Raw genomic sequence first — 17,198 nt, 5'->3', positions numbered from 1 at the left:
AGAAAGACAGCTTAGAAATGTTACTCAAGGCAGAGTCTTGAGAGTTAAGAGCTCAAATGACTGCTCTTACACAGATGTTGTATTTATATTTAGTATTTTTGCAACCTATTTTAGCACTTTAGTATCAATTTCTCTTCTTGGGAAGGTATTCAGACTGTGCATGAAAGACTGCTGATTCTGGAGTGCATCTTAACTACAGGAGACTGTGTTTCTTCTCTGTGTTCTAAGTCAGCAGAACAAGTTGAATCTGAGTTTTTGCATCCAGTACAGATCCCATAACTCAGCTATTCATACATTCTCCTTCTTTTTCCTCATATGGTCAGAAAGTTGTACAGCAGTGTCATGGAGAACAGCCAGCACACAGACTCCATTCTTACTCATGAATCCTACAAAACCCTTGTAACCAATGTAGAATGGGGTTTTCTTTCAAGATTAGAGGCACAACCCTGAAAGTTTATACTCTGGTCCTCCACATTCTCACTGCAGAAATCCATGTGGACTTAATCTTATCTGTCCATGGAGATGAAGGGGAAGATACAGTTTACTTTATTTCTTTTTTTATAGATCCTCATAAAAGTACTGTGTCAAATGTTTAAAAAAAAACTTGGTATCCAATCCTGCTGTAACATATATTGGTTTGGTGGATTTGGAACCACTTTGCTGGAGTTTCAATGACAGAACTATGCCTATAAATTTCAGTAAGTGCCTGGAAAAGTGTGTTGCTTAAGAAAGAAAAATATAGTCTAGTCAACTAATCCTCCATTATTGTCTCTTCTAAAAGAATTTTTGTTTGGCTATGTTATACTAATAATTTAAGTAATATGTAGGAACATTCTTAGGCAGATGAATGTGACTGTCACTATTGTTAAGCAGTTAGACTATTTCCTGAAATTATTTTGGAAGGTGCCAATTGTCCACTTGGAGAATTTCCAGGCATATTCAGGAGCTGGAACTTCTTGTGGACTAGTCTCAATAGTTTGTATAGAGCCAGCCTGTTTAGAGGCGAAGATGTGGATGAACACAGATGCAGGCTGTTCTGGGTTACCTGGAGTCTGTGCTGAAAAAGGATTCCAGAATGCGCTTAAATAAATTAAAATGCTAAGGTCATATTCTACATTCAGAGGTCAGTTAAAATTTTCCATTTCTTCATCATAAAAAAATTAAAATGAAACCCTAAAGCTTGGTGCATTTCATGTATTTTCTAAGGAAAAATTATTGGAGGTTATATAACTATGTACCATGCAAGACTTTTTGTCTCTGCAAAAAAGAACAGAGAACCCACCCATTCTGTAATACAGTTAAAACTACTGCACATCCTATGGTCAGATGATGCTTTTGAATACACAGATGTGAGAATCTAGTGGCTTCAACAGGCCTCATGTTGGTGTTTGAAGGACAGAAACAATCCTCTTACAGTCATCTTATGGCTGGATATCAGTAAATGTATATTATAATATTTGAAGCATAATAATTCCTTCTTTTATGTCATTATATGAGATAAATTTAAGAGTAATATGTATGACTATGTTTAATTTAGTCTAATTTACCTCTCTTTGTTCAGTATTCCTTCCAACCTTCCATTGATAAGACAGTAAGAGGAAATGAAGGGAAGGTCACTGATGGAGCTATTATAAGAAACGCTTCTGTAATCCTTCAGTCCTACAAAAGCACATGAACAGCACATCATTCTATTATCCATTCAACTGTTCCTTCAATACTCTGAAAGCAGACAAAAAGCCTTAATTTGATATTAATAGAACTACTTTGTTTATGTCAGTCGGAGGAGGAAGTTGATGTATTTGTAGGTATAAATTGTTTTTCGATGCCTACCAGATGAATATACAATACCTGTATGGATATTAAATGTCTGATTTATAGGGATATAAAGAAAAGAGAACTCATGATCCATTAAAGTGAGTCTGTTCCTGTTGAGGTAAGGGATGCCTGTGCAAACCCAGGACTTCAGCAAGCTTCAACATTTGTCTGGTTATTTTGTCTCTTCTCATATGTACTCTGAAGCCACGTGGAAATGTCATTTTGTCCATTCAAGGCTCTGCCATCTTGGCCTTCAGAAAGCAATCTTGTTTATAATGATATAATCCTCTTGCCTTCTTAAAGAAAGATTCTTACTGGATTAGGTTTCAACAGAGGCAGCTGAGCCACGTTTTCTGTGCACTAGCCTCTTGCGTGGCCTCCACAATATGGGAAACAATTCACGCATTTTCTCGGGAGGCTCCTACTCCTCCTGTGACCATGTTATTGCCTGTACCCTCTGTATGTTTTAGTTCTTATGAATCTCTATGTTCACTCATGATTGCTCATGTTCAATCATTTGAAGGGAGGGTAGAAAAGGAAAAGTTATCCAATCTGTTCCTGTTAAAAAATGTAGCGGAGGTGTGTCTAAAATGCTTTGAAAAATTGATCTATGATGTCGAAACAGACTACTGTAAGTAAACCTGGGTTTAGGAATCCCCTTGCCATCTCCAAAAAATAAAAAGAAGATATTGATGAAATAGCTCCTTCTGAAGCTGTGGAAAGGCATGTGACATAATAACTGGGAAGAGGTCAAGTCAATGACCTCTTGCTCTATTATTGCTATGATCACATTTTTGTAAACCTTGTGGTAATTTACACTGTAGTCCGAGGCAGTTGCCCATTGCTGGTGTGTGAGGAGGACAAGGAGGGAAAAAAGTCAGTAAAGGGTTAAATTGTTTTGTCTTACAAGAAAGAAAACTGCATACTAAACTTTATATGCACACTTTTTGAATTGCTGTATGAGTTTTTATGACTTACCCTAAAGCAATGCAGGATACAGTAGCTGCTGGCTTACTCGAACTCTGAGTGATCAAAGTTACACATGCCATTTATAGAGAAGGTAAGGCTTTTCTATATGATCCTTTTTAATTCTGGTCTTACCACAGATGATTTTTAAAATTGATGCAGTGGTAAGATCATAGTGTATTTTTGATACACAATACCAACGTGTTTAAAACGTGGTTTTTAGTCCTTCTCTGAGTATCAAAGTCTAGGACAGCAAAAGATTCTAACAAACAACAAATATATGAAAAATGAGTATTCAGAATTCATTAAAATGATCGAGAGGCCTGGATATGCAGTTACGGTTGACTTAATTGGGAACTTAACCCTAACCTTACATTCATTCATATTTCATTGTTGGTTTTGTCTTTGAAGGGGACCCCCCCCCACCAAAAAAAATGCACCCTCACTCAAAAAAACCCAAAAAACCCCATTAAACTAACCAACCAAAAAAAACCCCCTGCATACAGTTACAGCACAAAATATCAGAATGATGGTAACTTTCTCTATTTCAGTATTGCCTTTATTTTTATGTTAGAGTTTTAACAGGGCGTAAAATGCTTTTAAGCAGTTACTAAAGTTAGTAAAACTGTAGCCTTGTAAAGGAACACGAAACAATAGTGAAGGATTTGGAGTTTTTTAGCAGTTTTTCTTTTTAAGTTCTTTATCACCCTCCAATTTTCAAAGCTGTACTGGAATGCCAAGCGTGAACTGAACAGTTTCCTTCATAGACTGTACTTTATTTCCACTTGTCTTTTCATATAGTACTTAATTTTCCCCAGAAAGCCAAAAAATGCCATATGACAGACAGAAGACATGGACATTAATATAGATCATTCCTCAGACAACTGATCGGAGTATTTTTTTAGAGTCCTAATGAAAGCCACAGCAGTTACAAATAGAGATCTATGTTTATACAATAATTTATGTTTCTAATAATGCCACTTATATGAATAACATGTTTCTTATAAACTGGATAATAAACTATACGCTAAGACCATAGCAAGCCAATGGCACAATAGTTCCTGCATTTTTAATCAAATGTGGCTCTAGGGGCTAGGCACTACAATCCTGATTTTACATCCCTTCATTGTTGGGCAGGGGGTGGGGGGAGGAAAGTCACCCAAAATCATAAAGGGAAAGTGTAAAGCAATACAGATTAGCCTGAAAGCTCACTGAATTTTTCATTTCTACGTCTTTGCATCACAGGAAGGAGAATATAAAGAAACTGTCATTTGGAAATGAATAGCCTTTGCATGAAGTGACAAAAGCAAAGCCCCTCAGAATCCTTCCAGATGAAAGGTGCTATGTAAAGGTGTGATTGTTAGTGGCGGTTTTCAGTTGCAGCGACGCTGTTTAGTTATGAATTACAGAAAAAATGAGATCAGAATTTGTATATTTGTGAAATAGTTTTGCAGAAACATTTTAGGACTATTATTGTTTTGCAGATCCAAACGTGTTTAGACCATGGATGTATTCTTAAAACAATCATTGTGGAAAATAATGAGTTTGGAATTTATTACTCTACAGGTCTGTGTATGTCTAGAAGGGAAAAAGATGTATCATTTAGAAATGGAATACATATTTTGTTGAAATTTTCATATTGAAAAAAAATTCAAATGCTTCTAACTCTAGTCCTGAATGAATTTTTACAAAGTTACAGTGACATGAATAATTCACTTATAAATTTAATCTGTCTTTATTTTTCCAGATTGACTACTAAAAGCACATTATTATCAATTAATTTTCTTCTTATTGTTTGATGGAGATCATTGAAAATAGTCTCCTTGAAAAAAAGAAAACATTCTTCAGAAAGGAGTAAATTCTGATGAAATTTTATTTAAAAAAAGAAGGAGAAAAAAACCCACTGGTTTTGAAATATTGCGTTAGATGTTTCTGTATTGAGACTAATTTTTTGATTTCATAACCAATGAGGCAGGTAAGGTCTTGAAAATAGTTCAGTTCATATAACTGAACAGAAAGTGACAGCTAAGCTCGTTGCAAGTGTATAATCTGCAGATATGTCTCATTAGGGCAAGAGTAATATGGATATATGCAAATAAGCCTGTTTTAAAAATAAAGTTAACACCCAAGTTTGTTGCAATGACTGAGGGTAGTATTTTTGTAGCTGAAGGACTAGACTAATGAAAAAATGTGACTTTAGTGCTTAGTGCTTATTGCTTCTAAAAATTTCTTTTGTAACCTCCTAATGGCATTTCATTGTAGTTCATAGGAGCTCACAGTCTGTGCAATGGAGATGGTACCTCTGGAGTACTCAAAAAATTAATGTTGTTTTTTCTTCCAAAATGGGAAGTATTATGGGTGGGATTTTTTTTCAGTTTCTTATTGAAAAACAGGGTGGGGGTGGTGTAATTTTTTTTTTTTTAATCAGTTGCTGACTACGTAAGAATTCTTCAAAAATTCCAGACCTCTGTCGGCAGTCTTTCATCCTCTATCTACATAGCTTGCTTAGCATAAAAATTCTTTAAAACCAGGATTGTGTCTTGTAACCTCAAGACTTCACATCAGAGCAAACAATGCAGTAATAAAGTGGTTACCCAGTTAAATTATTCACTCCTTCCTGGCAAGTAACCATTTTGTACAGTTCTGTCAGTTGGTATCTGCCGAGCTCCCATGCCCCGTGGAGACATAATTCAGTTCACTTTTATTTCTTTCCATCTATATTCCTGCTGGTCTTCCCCAGCAGTTCTCTTCTGCTTCGTTAGCCAAGCAATACTATGAAATCTGTGTAGAGACAATAAAGTCAATTGTTCTGAAAATGATTCTTAGTTTGCCTAATGCTGCAGGTAAGACCAGGACATTTTATTACAGGATTGTCAAACTGCCATATCTGATGGTTAGGAGAGCACACAAAGGTAAAATATGTTGTAAAAGTCTAAATTTAAATATTATCTGTTTTACTTCCATCAGCTCTTCATTCTTCTCCATCCAAAATACTGCAAACTGATTCATTCATGACGTTTTCATAAATTTTTGCAAGGGTGAATAACATCTTTGTAACTGTGCCAATCATGTGAGCAAGTGAAATGTATTATTACGTCAATTAGAAAAGATGATTTATGGGAAATGGAAGTTGAGAAATGAAGTGACTTCTGTTTCAGCAGGATACCTTCCACCATCAAATAGGTTATGGTTTGTAAGGCTGAAGGAAGACGAAACACGTGGTTTTGGATAGAATTTATGCACAAAAATCGTCATCCTACATTACTGAAAAGTCCTTGACTGGAGATAACCATAGCTTTTCCATTATTTTTCTTCTCTTTTGTGGGTGACACTTCATTACTGGAAGTCCATTCCCTTTTTTTCCTTTGCCTCATAATTCAGATTCTTGGCACACCATGTTGAATTTTATGGTTAAGGGTAGAGCAAATCATTCACAGCTGTCTGTTGGTTAGGTGTGCTCTGTGCTTAAAAAATATTCATCTTGGTGTTGCTTCAACCCAAAATCAAGTGTTCCCAAGGCTCTGGCTTAAACATGCCAATTTTCATACCCAATTTTCTTCTTCCTTTGCTATTTTGAATGTGTGGCTGACACTTTACAGATGATGTTGTCCAAACATTGATGCCTGGAGCCAAAATGGGTCTGAATTAGTAGTCAACAGATATAGCTGCAATGGGAACATTAGTTTAATTCTCCATTATTATACTCTTTCTTTAGCAATATAGACTTTAATTTCCAATGAAGGTAATATCCCTATCAAAGGATTTGAATTAATCGTATTTAACATATGGACTGGTTGGGTTGCAATGGTTAGTTGTAAATGCCTGGAGCTTATGTTTTGAAATTTATCTGAACTCCAATGGCAGCACGTATTCAGATAGGTGATTTTTTTTTTTTCTTGTGGTGGCAAATTGCACGCTCCATTTCTAAGCACAGAAATGATAATACAACATCCACCCACCATCTATAAATCAACACTTAGGCACCTGTCTGGGTGCTGAAAAGTCCATTTGGACCTACATATCCAGGATTTACCTATTTTAATGTTAGACCTTTTTAAAGATATTCCAGCTTGTCTTTTCTCCTGTGTTCAGTAGAGCTGTCAGTTCCTCATTTCTCTGTCCTAGAAGCAACACCAGGAAGCAGTAAAGCTTTGTATTGTTTGGCGAGAAACTCTAGTATGCAGGATGTCAGCTGAGCATAACCAGCCTATACTGTGGCTAGACCCATTAAGAAATAAAGCCTGCTTAGAGGCTGGCTATGCCTGCTGGAGAATCTGAACTGGTAGCAATTTAAATGGAGATTTACAGCTAGTATCTGCTGTCTTGATATAGTTCAGGAAGCGCAGAGGGAACACGTAGTGCCAGAAAATGGCCTTCTCAGTCAATGAAATGTGGTTACATGTTCACTGCTTCTTGATGGCTCCTGGTCAAGCTTGCTCAAATTAGAAATTAAAGGATACACTGAGTGGTTTTGTGGATTTTACCTTAAACTGTCAGCTCTACCAGTGTGATCTAGGATGTAAAAGTCAACTTGTGGTCTCTCTGCTTCTCACATTATCTGGAGTTATGAAGATTCTTGGGATGAAATTTAGCTGCTTAAGGTGCGTGCACCAGAAGACAAATCTGGTTTGTACATTCCTTTTAGGGTATCTCTGAAAAAAACGAAATTCTGGGGGGCTTCTAAATAACTGAGAATGGTGAAATATTTTCTCTTTTGAAAACTCTGACTCTCAATTAGCCTAAATTAATGAGTTTCCTTATACGCTTCTTACAGTGATCTAAATGAGTGCAGTATACTTTGTCTGATTCCCAAGTAAAGTGTGTAAAGTAACTCACACAGAAACTTGGTCAATTATGGTAAAAGTGTTTCTAAGCTCTTCCACTCATAAAAATCATTCTTGCTAGAGCAAATATTTATTGACAGTATGAATTTTTGTGTACAAAATGTAAGAAGCACAGATTTCAATACCAGAGGAAAATAGTGCCTTTGTATATAAATTGAGTTGAAAGACGTATTTGACTATAGGATCATGCCTATTAATTTTCTCAAGAGTACTTTTTATCATGGCTTTTCACTAGTTGTATTTGAAGCAATCAAACCACTTGAAAAAAATTGTAAGATGGGACAGTTATTCCACTCTTTCCTCTATGTATGTTTAGTTTGCATCAATGACAACTTATGCTTCAGTGGATTTCTTAGACACTGAACTCTTCTGTTGTTAGGTGCCATGATTTAGAAAGCCGTCCATTTATTTGGCACAGTACATTTCAAATATGCTATGGTCTTCAAGATCATTATTGAAGACATTGACATCCTACTTTTCTTTCTCAGCAGATTGCTGACCTCTTAATGCCTGACAAGCTCTTTTGCTTTCACGGATATGAGCATCTAGCTTTAGCCCATAAAGTGTAGAATATTCTAAACAGATGGACATAGCAGTACAATGGTCTATTGAAATTCAAAATGATATTAAATTCCTTGAGATTTAGTCTGACTCATGTACATTGGGAAGTATTTCCCAATTTAGTCTGAATTTCTGTTTATTCACAACACAGTAAAGAGAAACAGAATCTGGCTGTCATTATTCTAGATAATTTATAGATGATTTAACTTACTTATACAATTTATGAAAGAGAAGGAAATAATAAATTTGTAGACAAATTAACAGTCAGTACTGAAGAAAACTAGTTAGAAAAAGAAGATGTACTGAAACCTAATTTTAAGGCAAAGTATTCACACAAATATTTTTGGATTGATAATAGCTTTAAGGATTTAGAGAGCAATGGTTAATAAATATTCATGAGTTATTACAGACAGTTTATTTAATTTGTATGAAAAAAAGTCACTCTATCTGATAAGAAAATTGTTCATAAAAATAGAACAGATATTATGTTGTGTATATATATATGGCAAACATGACATTGCTGCCAATTCAGAGTGGAAATTCAGTCTCAAAACATCATGTCCCAGCTTAATGCTTTGACCAAGAGCACAAAGATGTCTACTAAGTATTGTAGACTCTATATCTTATGATGCTTTTCCTTCTAAATGTAAGTCAAAGCAATGTAGAGAAACAAGAAAACATTTAAAATAAAATAAAAAAAAAAAGAACAGCTGTCTGCAAAATGTGATAATAAATGATGCCATTAGCAGTACTCCTGGCCTGGCTAAACGTGGTAGCCCAACCATTTAGTTGCAGTCTTTTGAGCTTAGATATGTTTAAAGATAAAAGGTGTACTTAAAGAACTCAGACTCCAAAATGTGTTATTTTATTGCAACATATTTCATATATTGACTCAAGGATAACATTAATTTATTGGTAATCAGGTTAAGAAAAATCTTCCCTCTACACTTCCTATCGTGACTAAACAAATTGCTGAGTCATAGAAAGAGATAAGAAGGCAGCATATCAGGGAACTTCTTTAATCATCACAGGCAAAATTAGATCCTCAGATTAACAAAATAAGAAAAAATTATATTCCCTCTTTCTCTATTTCTTGTTAAAATGTTGGTAGGCATATCAGTGTTTCTGACTGCCCACAACTGAATCTGGGGCTTGGTATTGCAAATTCAGTGAAACTTTGGAAAGAAATGTTGAGGTTCTTTCAGAATTTAACTGAAATTAACATGGGGTTAATATTTACATTCTCACACATCCAAACAACAATTTATGTACTTGTTTTATATCAAAAAAATAATTTCTACATTTTCAGTCCAGCCACCAAGAAAGAAAAGTAATAAATATTCATTGCTGCCCTCATCAAAAATGATTTTGAGACTATTGGAATAAAACTGCTTCTTTAAAGAGTATGCTGGCCCAGCCCTCAGCTGATTTGCAGCATTTTACAGCTGCCATAAATATGGTGGTGCAAAACATACAACGGTTCAAAGAACAGCTGCATATTTGCGATCTGATCTAGCAATGTGATAAAGGCAGTCAACAATCAAAGCAAATGAAGGATGGTTAGTGTATTGTGCAGGACTTGCTCACATTCTTGAAGCATCAGTCTCCAAATAAATTACTGTGATAAACCTTCTGTAATAAGGAATGCCCATAACAGTTACATCTCTGTAAACAGCAGAGTAAACAGCAGAGCATAAAGCTAACAAATGTTCTACATTAAAGCTTCAGGATCAATAATGTTTTTAAGATGTTATCAAACAAAACATTCAGTGTTGAAAATAACAGACAGCTTTATACAGACTAAAAAAACCAACCAACCAAACAAACAAAAAAAACCAGCCGTATTGTCTTTATGCAGAAATGTAGTTGCAGAGCCAAAGTTCCCATTGTTCCATAATGTTTATATTGCACAGTAAAGAGAGGATGCTCAATAGAAACTGAAATTAATTGCAGATGAATTTAGAAGGAATAAAAGACATACAAAGGTCCAATAATTGCCCTTTTCTGCTTTGTGGTGTGAAGCAGTCTTCCGAGTGTGGAATACAGTCTTCCTACTTAGTGGTTTTAAGGGAAGAGTTAGATACTTCCATGACAAGGTTGCCTGGCTCAATGGAAAACTGAAGTGTAGGTGACACGTGCCCTCATTGTCTACCAGCTGCAAAGATCTGATACTGTCAGATTAGTGAAGCATTACTGCTTCAGTCCTCAGAAGGAAAACCCTTCCCAGCTGTTGGAATGAGCTGATGGAATAAGATTAATTAGAAGCAGAGAACAGTGTCAGCTTCCTGAGAAAAAGACAGCTGAGTTGTTCTTCTCAAAATGAGATTATTTCCTTGTCTACATGAATTAGAACTCTACGTGGAAACACATAAAAGATTAACTTTGTATATGGTACAGAGAAAAAACTATAAACAGTGCATGTAATCGTTTGCGGTGGAATTTGGTGCTGGATTTAGACACCCAACTGTAGATGTCTCATGTTTCTCGTGGATGTCTCCATATATAGCCAAGATGTCTAAGCGCCCTTTGTAGTCAGTTCAGACTCGTTGATATACTAAGTCCAAAGAACAATAAGGCTGTGCAAATCCAAAGTGTCTACCCTTACATTCAACTTTTTTCCCTTACTTAGCACCCAAAATTTATCTTGTTCATTACAAAGATAGAAGTCACTATGGCATTAGACAGTATTATTCTGTTTAGATTAAATCTAACTTGATCACTTTATTCTCTCTCTGTGTTCTTGTATGCTGGGTTTTTTTAACAGAATGGTGATGAAAATTTAAAAAAGCAAAAGACAAAAACTGGGTTTTTTTTCTGTAAGCTTTTTTGAAATTTTAGCTATAATCAGGAAAATCATGACAATATCTGGAAAAATCCATGCAATGATTTGCTGATTTATGATTGAAACAACAACAAAAAATTCCCTTTTCTTTTTCTTCTTTCATTTCTTTCCTTCCCTTCCCTCCTTCCTTTCTTCCTTTCTTCTTTCCACCCATATTTCATTCTTTCATTTCTTCCTTTGAAAAAAATAAAAACATGTTGAGTGTATCATCAGCAAGTTTGCAGATGACACGAAGCTAAGCGGGAGTGTTGATCTACTTGAGGATAGGGAGGCTCTACAGAGAGACTTGGATAGATTGGACGGATGGGCCAATGCCAATGGAATGTGCTTCAACAAGGCCAAGTGCTGGGTCCTGCACTTGGGCCACAACAACCCCATGCATCGCTACAGGCTTGGGGCAGTATGGCTCTAGAGCTGCCTGGCGGAAAAGCACCTGGGGCTTCTAATTGACAAGGGGCTGAACATGAGCCAGCAGTGTGCCCAGGTGGCCAAGAGGGCCAATGGCATCCTGGCTTGTATTAGAAATAGTGTGACCAGCAGATGGAGGGAGGTGATTGTCCCCCTGTACTCAGCACTGGTGAGGCCACACCTTGAGTATTGTGTCCAGTTCTGGGCACCTCCATCCAAGAGAGATATCGAGGTGCTGGAGAGAGTGCAGAGGAGGGCAACGAAGCTGGTGAAGGGCCTGGAGAATAAATCTTATGAGGAGCGATTGAAGGAGCTGGGACTGTTTAGTTTGAGGAAGAGGAGGCTGAGGGGAAACCTCATCACTCTCTACAACTACTTGAAAGGACATTGTAGAGAGGTTGGCGCTGGTCTCTTCTCACAGGTAATTAGGGATAGAACAAGAGGGAATGGCTTCAAGCTGCAGCAGGGTAGGTTTAGGCTGGACATTAGGAAAAAATTCTTCACAGAAAGAGTGGTCAGACACTGGAATAGGCTGCCCAGGGAGGTGGTGGAGTCACCATCCCTGGATGTGTTTAAGACTCGTTTAGATGTGGTGTTAAGGGATATGGTGTAAGGGAGAACTTTGTAGAGTGGAGTTGATGGTTGGACTCGATGATCCCAAGGGTCTTTTCCAACCTAAATGATTCTATGATTCTATGTTTATACAGACCTCAGTTTTTAGCAGTCTGATAATCTTTCTGCAAAATTTTAACATCTGAATCTATATTGAAAAGGTATTTATTTGATTAAAACATCAGGATATAAGTCTTTAAAAATAGTCCAATTAACTAATTCACTCACTAAGTAATAAGCTATCAGTGAGCATTTTCCTTTTTCCAGGAGATATATGAGAAACAGGGCAAAATGCAGCAACTGAGGAAGAAATATTATCTGAGAAACAGAATGGTTTAGTACTAAAATTTAAATAAATTCACATTTGATTTTCTAAGCTGGAGAGTAAAAATCTAATACATTTTAGCAGTTAAAATTAGAAGTCAGTCTGATCCTTGGCGACGCCACTAGAAATAGATGTGAGAACAAAATTTTGATTTTCACCCTGGCCAGACCATTGATTCGCTCTTGACTGTACTTCATTTTCCTCATCTGTGAAAGGGAGATAGTGAAACCCACTCGCCCCATGGAATCCCCTTTAAATCAGAATGATGAATAATTTGATGTGCTTAATATTGGTGTTTCTAAGATTCAAAACATATTGCAACAATTTATTTTTTCTCATGTTTCTCAACTCTGACATTGATGCCATATAAACTAAAAATGGATAAATGGAAAAAGGCAAATTCATTAATGTCATTCTTCTGCCTTTTTATGTAGATGGTATCACTAACTTTTGATCAGAGAGTAGGCACTTACTGTTTCTTATTATAAAGGAATACAACTCTTTCTTGACAGAGAAGAATGAGATTCAGAAAACTGCAGTCTCTCAAAAGTCTGTGTTAATTTTCTTAATTAAATTCTGTCTCACTTTAAAAGGTTACAGTGTCTCTTTATTTACAGAGCAGCTTATTCATTCAACTCTTTTTTTCCCCCTTGAGCTTGTCAGAAGCTGTTAATGTTGATACAGTTTGACATTTTGCCCAGACTGCATCAAACCACAAACCTGAGAATAGAATGTGGCCATTAACAATTTAATAACCTGTTGCAATACTTAATTTTTTTCCACATCAGCAGTGTCACACTTGATAACGGTGTGATTTTTACCTTTACTGAATGAGACGAGACTATTTACTTTGCATGCCATGGTTTCTAAAGTGCCTCAGAACCGTAACTAGTCAGAGGATTCATTTTTAAGTGCTGGCTAGTTGAAAATGTCAGAATCCATAAGTATACTTCAGCAGAGACTTGACTAAAAGGCAAAAGTTTTGTCTGAGGAGTAGACATGAAAGTCTTTATTCAGTATAGCAGATAAACACATGCTTAATCTGAAGAATATGAAAGCCATTGACATCAGTTGAAATGCTTTCACACATAAGTTAGGCATATGATAAAATACTTTCATGGCTAAATCTTATGCTTCTATTCGTGTTGTAGTCCTGGTAAAAGTCAATAAGGCTTATAAAACCATTTCATGGATTTCAGCAAGCTTTGACTCTTACATTGTAATTGGAAATAGGAAAACTTTATAGGGAACATGGCTTTTAGAACAGTTTCTATAATTGGTGTGCAGCAGTAGATTTTGGCTAAAATGAGAAATATTTCAGGCAAACCATGGCTAATATAAAGTACATATTATATCTAATTGTGGATGTGCCAAAAAGATAGAAGACGACAAAAGAGATTTAGCACTCCAAGAGTGTTAATATGGAGCAGAAATATCTGGAGAGGCTGTCCAATATTTTATCAGTGTTTAATATAGTCATGCTGTAGCAGGCAATTGTGTAGCTTTCTCCTGTCTCCTGGCTGAGTGTGTTTTTTTCCTGATGACGCTTATGCGAAACTTTTATAGACCATTAGTAATCCACCACAGTCTATTGCGCCCAAACCTAATCCAGCGCTCACAATTCATTTTACAAAAACTGAAACTGCTGCAGTCTGAAGGAACTTGTATCTCTGTGTTGTTTCAAATACATTTCCATAGACTAACATCTGATTTTGGTTATACCTCTATAAATTTACAATAACTTAATTGGTTTTTGTGGAATTCTTGCCAGTTTATATTTGTCTGTGTGCACATTTTGGCCATACTAGAAGCAAATCTAAAAATAGGTATCTCTTCTTATCTCGTAGTATGGGAAAAGCTTTAAAAACATTTTTTTTAGATACACTTCAAAAATTCTGATCCTTACTGACCATTGGCTTTTAGTGTGATGCTGATTGCTTTATAAAAGTTCTGTCGTAATATCGCTAGCTTCTGTATCTACACTTTTGCTCACTTACAGCTGTAGCGTTATTATTTATGATGGTTAATAATGTACTTCCTTGCCTCTTTTATTTTCCATCAGCACAAAAAAGTCTAAGAAATTTTGTTCTGGCTTCTGCTGAGTGAGCATCGTTCTTGTACAAAGAAGTTGTACTTTGAGAAATCTAGAGTGCTAATATTTCTCTGTGAGAGTCAGTTTTCATTCTTAAAGTGTAGCTTTTCATGTAGATTTATAATTTAGACTTTCTAGAAGAAACTAGAAACATACCTACGCCTGCCTGAGAGATGTTATAACAGATTGTGTATCAGAATACTTGTTTTACCTTTCAAATTGGAATAACTTTTATTTAGTTTTTTCCATTATACTGTTTAAATTGAATCTGTACATTCTTTATCGTATTTCTGGTAGAAAAACACAAAATCTTCTTTCGAGAATCTCTGCGGTGATCACTGTAGGGTCATTGCCTTAGATGTGAGTGAGAAATGCAGCAGGGCATGTTTGTTTCAGAATTTCCTTGGGTTTTAAAGACTTGCACTCCCATGGGCTTGCATCATTGCAGGGATTCTTGCACTTCCTACATGCAGTCAAGGTGCAGATATCTGACATCAGTCTTACTACAGGTAGCTCCATAGTAGTTTGTAGATGGTGGAATAAACTCCTCCAAGAGACAAAATAACCTCAGGCTATCTTTGTTTAAAGAAATAAAGAATAAGGTCATCATTTCTTTCAGTAACTTAAAGATGTATATATAGATATATAAAAAATGCATCTCCACTTGTGCAAAAATGTGTATTGGCTCAAGCTGCACAAATTTTTGTTAGGGCACAATTCCACAACCTCTAAAATAAGTACCTGTTCCCATACGATTAAAAATAGGTAGCAGATTAAATAACAACACATTGGAATTAGATTAGAAGTAATTCTTTCATTCACTTCAAGGATGATTTTCTCATCTTCTGAAAAACTTATCAAACTTCCCCAAAAAATGCCTTTAAGTGTATAGGATAGTTCAAATCAGCTGAGAAATCTATGAAGTGTCAATTTAAAGATCTTTCTTTTTTTGATTTTTTTTTCTTTTTGGTTGATTGGTTCATTTGCTGCATTTTGCTTTCAGATTCTATGTGATTTGCCTTTAATTCCAGTTGAAAAAACCTACTTCAGCATGCGGTTGCTGTAAACATTTGGATGATATGCCTGGAAAGGCACTCAGGAATATACAGTGCAGGTCTGGTTTTCTAGTACCAATTACATTTGTTGTTCAGTATGAACACCTTCAATAACTCTTCACAAATTTGAACCTTATTTTACAACTCCACTTTGTCTTAGAGACAGTAGATCACATTCAAGGGTGTAGCACAGCTGATGGCTTCTGCAGGACCAATAAAATATGATGTGAGCTTTAGATACATTTCTCTGACAGTACATTCCATCACGACTTAGCAAATTTGTCCCTGATTTTACAACTCAGTTTTGTGTAGCAACCAGGAACCTTACCCTGAAACGGTCTGAGCACAGGCTGTTTTTTGCTTTTATAGCTCCTTGATAAACTTACAGGGATGCTGTAGTCTGATGTCAAGAGGAATTGCCCAGAAACAGCAACACCTCAAGAGCATTAGGAGAAATAGACAATATGATGTATTTCCTCTTGTATAAACAGTGACATCTAGAGTTGCCATTAGTATTCCCTAATATGCAACTAAGTTAAAGGTTATCATCTGCTGCAGATTTAATGGATTGCATTAGAATTACAGCAAATGACCCTTGCAGCTCCTTTAAACTTGATCGATCACAATGTAATTGTCAAGGCGGGCTAGCAATTAATTTTCATTAGTCAGGGAAGTCATTAATGCTTGCTGTTAGGGAAAATGACTATTAGATTGAAATGGAAGGGATTCAATCATTTTTTACAATTAAAAAAGTTGGCCTAATTTGCCGGTTCCATATGTGCAGAAGAGTGTCATTGTGGCTCCATTACCATGTGCTATTCCTGCTGTGATGCACTGTTTCCAACCAAGAGTTGAATATGTCCATTTTCATACTGAAAGGGAAGGCATTTATTACAAAATTTCTATTGTGAATATTATTTTTAAAGAACGCTCCATCAATATTTTTTTTTCTATTGCCTTTAAAGATATGCTGGAATTGAATGCTATGGTGAAAGGCGTGCTTCCTCAAGTCAAAGTGCTATTTGTTTCTCCTTTGATATACAGGGCTTTTTTACTGAATAAGACAGAGGAGTTGAAAGATCCCAGGATCATTCAGCTGCCTTGGTAAATACTGAATTGCCTGGCAATGACAGTTATTTGTGATATAGCTCCTTGACATCACGGGTGATACAACAATACTCTTGATTCATGCAGCACATTTCATCTGAGAACTTCAAAATATTTTTTCAAACTCTACCTTTGAAAGGTCCAGGTCAGATATAGAAGTCAAACTGAATCAGAAAACCAAACATCTTAAACTCCAAGAGGGAATTTTCATAAAGGCTGTCTTGTCCAATTTCTTTTCCTATTTAATTAATTAGTATTGTTTTCCCATATCCTTGGTGTTAGGATGCACTTCGCTGAGACACCTTTTGTTATCTAAAAGCATGTTCTGTTTCAATGCATTGTCTTTAATATCTCTCTAAATGTGCTTTTAATGAGTTTGAGTAGAAAAAACCCAAAGCTATCTAGGCCTGATGCAGTCCCTCCGGGACTAAATTTCACCCGCATTTTAGGTACCTAATGAACAGCTCCTTTTTTACTACGTAGTGCCATTCGTTGTAAAGTAAATGCTAGAAAGGAGAAATAGTTGAATGTTTTCATAAAATTGTCTGTCTTAGTATAGGTCAATAAATTA

Source organism: Rissa tridactyla, chromosome 1, assembly GCF_028500815.1.
Source record: "Rissa tridactyla isolate bRisTri1 chromosome 1, bRisTri1.patW.cur.20221130, whole genome shotgun sequence".
Taxonomy (NCBI): domain Eukaryota; kingdom Metazoa; phylum Chordata; class Aves; order Charadriiformes; family Laridae; genus Rissa; species Rissa tridactyla.
Note: the sequence above shows the minus strand (reverse complement) of the source record.